The following is a 3,988-nucleotide window of genomic DNA, read 5'->3' as shown; positions in this document are numbered from 1 at the left end:
AGAGGACACATTGTTCTAGCGTGGAACCATGAGGGCTGGGGTGCTTCTCTTTGATTCAGAAAAACTAAGTTGGAGCCATGTAATAAAATAATAATAATAATAATAATAATAATAACAACAATAATAATAATAGCATTTATTAAGTGCTTACTAAGTGCAAAGCACTGTTCTAAGTGCTGAGGAGGTTACAAGGTGATCAGGTTGTCCCACGGGGGGCTCACAGTCTTAATCCCCATTTTACGGATAAGGTAACTGAGGCACAGAGAAGTTAAGTGACTTGCCCAAAGTCACACAGCTGACAATTGGTGGAGCCAGAATTTGAACCCATGACCTCTGACTCCAAAGCCCGTGCTCTTTTCCACTGAGCCACGCTGCTTCTCAATTGAGAAGCAATTGCTCTCACTTCTCAATCTCAATGTAATTGAGATTTGCTTCCATGTCCACCAAAAACACACTAATAAGAATAACTATTATGCTATTTGTTAAGTATTTGTTAAGTTAAGTATTTATTTAGTAGAGAAGTGGCATGGCTCAGTGGGAAGAGCCCGGGCTTTGGAGTCAGAGGTCATGGGTTCAAATCCCGGCTCTGCCACATGTCTGCTGTGTGATCTTGGGCAAGCCACTTCACTTCTCTGAGCCTCAGTGACCTCATCTGTAAAATGGGGATGAAGACTGTGAGCCCCACGTGGGACAACCTGATCACCTTGTATCCCCCCAGCGCTTAGAACAGTGCTTTGCACATAGTAAGCGCTCAATAAATACGATTGAATGAATTATGTGCCAAGCACTGTACTGGGGTAGATACAAAATTATCAGATCAGACACAGTCCTGTTCCACCGTCTAAGGAGAGAGAATAGATATTTAATCCCCAATTTACAGGTGAGGGAACTGAGGCAAAGAGTAGTTAAGTTACTTGCCCAAGGTCACACGGCAGGCAAGTGGCAGACCTGGGATTAAACCCACAGGTCTTCTTACTCCTGGGATTGTACTCTTTCCACTAGGCAACACTTTGCTTGTAATAGCCCACTGGAACTATTTTTAAGGCTTAACGGTACAGGAGTGCTCTCCAGCTCAGGGTAACAGATCGGAGAACCTGATGAAGGATGAACTAAGGGAATCTTTGTACACAGGTTCACTGATTCTAGCTATTGGGTTTGGCTGTAATTATTCGCTCGTGTTCGTTTTTTCGTCCTGTGGGCTACTTGGAGAGCTGCCTTCAATCTAAGAGGTGATCGCAAACATTTGCAGATATTGTGCAATAAGACAACAAACATCTAAGTGCTAATTTTATTGGGAGAATTGAGCCAACATTTGTTGAGCCTCAATTTTCTCCTTCTCTCTCTTTCCTCTTCCACAACACCCCTGCCTATCACCACCTGGAGTGTTCTCTTTAAAGCGAATCACTTCCTCCCATTTAAGTATCTACAGAAAATCCTCTTCTGATCTTGATCTGTTCCCCATCTATTACCAGCACCATAGCACTCATGCTATATATTTAGCAGAGAAGCGGTGTGGTTCAGTGGAAAGAGCGCGGGCTTGGGAATCGGAGGTCATGGGTTCTAATCCCAGCTCCGCCACTTATCAGCTGTGTGACTTTGGGCAAGTCACTTAACTTGTCCATGCCTCAGTTACCTCATCTGGGAAATGGGGATTAAGACTGTGAGCCCCATGTGGGACAACTTGATTTCCTTGTATCTCCCCCAGCGCTTAGAACAGTGCTTGGCACATAGTAAGCACTTGACAAATACCAAAATTATTATTATTACTATTATTAATACCAGCCCACTGGAGCTACTTTTTACGGCTTAACGGTCCAGATCCTTCTCAGGGTCGCACCAGGAGAGTTTCCAGTTCTCTACCAGTCACAGCTATGGGAAGGAGAGTCAAGAAGAGGTCTATCCATTCCATTCCTAGCTTGGCCAGTGGCTAGCAAGTGGCAGGTAATCTGCTACAAGTCAAAAGTCACTTGTGCTGGGCAGCAGTGGCAGGGGAGAGAATCTAGGGCAAAGACTCAAGTTTACTGCATGGAAGGAGGCGATGGTAAACCACGTCCATATTTTTACCAAGAAAACTCTATGGATCCACCACCAGAATGATTGCAGATGAAGAGCGGGGCTTTCTGGGAGGGATGTGTCCATGGTGTCGCTATGGGTTGGAAACGACTCGACGGCATAAGAGAAGACAGTGGTCATCATCATCATCATCAATCGTATTTATTGAGCGCTTACTGTGTGCAGAGCACTGTACTAAGCGCTTGGGAAGTACAAGTTTGCAACATATAGAGACAGTCTCTACCCAACAGTGGGCTCACAGTCTAAAAGGGGGGAAGTTTTTCACCCCGGGTGGGACTCGAACCCACAATCCCTGGCTTAGGAGGCCAATACCTTATCCATTAGGCCACCGGGGCACATAAGTCCAGGAGTGATCTCCAGCTCAGGGTAATGGATCAGATAACTTGATGGGGGATGGACTAGTAGAAACACCACACAGATGCCACATTTGATTTCTACAACTCTTTCCCCAAAGCCACCTGTATGCAGTAATAATAGCAATAACTGTGGTGTTTGTTAAGCCCCACTGTGTGTCAAGCACTGTACTAATCCCAGCTCCTCCACGTGTCTGCTGTGTGACCTTGGGCAAGTCACTTACCTTCTCTGAGCCTCAGTTACCTCATCTGTAAAATGGGGATTAAGACTGTGAGCCCCACATGGGACAACCTGATCACCTTGCATACCCCCCAGCACTTAGAACAGTGGTTTGCACATGGTAAGCACTTAACAAATGCCATCATCATTATTATTATTACTAAGTGCTCGGGTGAATACGAGCAAATCAGGTTAGACACAGTCCCTGCCCCTATGGGCTCTCAGTCTCAACCCCCATTTTACAGATGAGATAACTGAGGCACTGAGAAGTCAAGTGACTTGCTCAAGGTCACACAGCAGTATTATTATTATTATTATTATTAAGTGCTTGTTATTGTTGTCTTATGCCGTCGAGTCATGGCCAACCCATAGCGGTGCCATGGACACATCTCTCCCAGAGCACCCCATTTCCAGCTGCAATCGTTCTGGTAGTGTATCCAGAGAGTTTTCTTTACTAGGTGCCAAAAACTGTTCTAAGGTCTGGGGTAGATACAAGTTAATTAGGTTGGACACAGACCCTGTTCCGCATGGGGCTCACACTCTTAATCTTCATTTTATGGAAGAGGTAACTGAGGCACAGAGAAGTTAAGTGATTTGCCCAAGGTCACAGCAGACAAGCGGAGGGGCCGGGATGAGAACCCACGTCCTTCTAAGTACGCTGAGAGAGTCACGGATAGGGGTGCTAACTATGAGCATCATGAATGCAGTTACCATTGAAACAACACTTAATACACCTCTCTTGGGTGTCCCATGCCAGGAAAACTGATGAAAGCAGCATACTTGTTCTCTTTCCCTTGTAGACTGAGAGACGCGTATTATTATTAGGCAATAATACTGAATTGGGTGAGGATGCTGGCTAGGAGAATGAAGCTTCTGTTGTTCATGATGGAAATCAGGGCAACGGTAGTAGTAGCAACACAACACAGATGCCACGTTTGATTTCCAAAGCACTGTATGCAGTACTAAACATTAAGTATGCTGGGAGAGGCAAAGGATAGGGTCACAAACAATGAGCACCTGGAATGTAGTCTTTTGAAACAACGCTCCACACAACATACCTCTGTTGGGTATCACACGTGAAGAAAACTGAGTACAGCAGTGTATGTCCACGGAATACTGCGATACCCAGAATCCCTCGCTTTTTGTGATATCCAGGATCCCTCGCTTTGTTATGATACCTAGAATTCCTTGCTCTGCTTTCTGCTCAGGCGCCATATATTTCTAACTGCGCCACACTTAGGTAGGCCTTAGATAAGCCTTTGGCAAGCGGCCACCTTTGTCCGGTTCTGTATAAAAGCCCGCCCCACACCTGTTGCAGTGCGGATGCTCCACAGATGTCCCG

The 3,988-nt window shown here is 45.6% G+C and overlaps 1 non-coding gene across 1 annotated transcript; it reads right to left on the bottom strand.

The window, feature by feature from the left end:
• Positions 1–2,335: 2,335 nt before the first annotated feature.
• Positions 2,336–2,408, bottom strand: TRNAR-CCU. The gene has a single exon. It is a non-coding gene; the product is annotated as a tRNA-Arg (tRNA).
• Between the last annotated feature and the right edge of the window lie 1,580 nt (positions 2,409–3,988).

This window comes from Tachyglossus aculeatus, chromosome 6, assembly GCF_015852505.1.
Source record: "Tachyglossus aculeatus isolate mTacAcu1 chromosome 6, mTacAcu1.pri, whole genome shotgun sequence".
NCBI classification, from domain to species: domain Eukaryota; kingdom Metazoa; phylum Chordata; class Mammalia; order Monotremata; family Tachyglossidae; genus Tachyglossus; species Tachyglossus aculeatus.
This window is presented reverse-complemented; position numbering and strand designations above follow the sequence as displayed.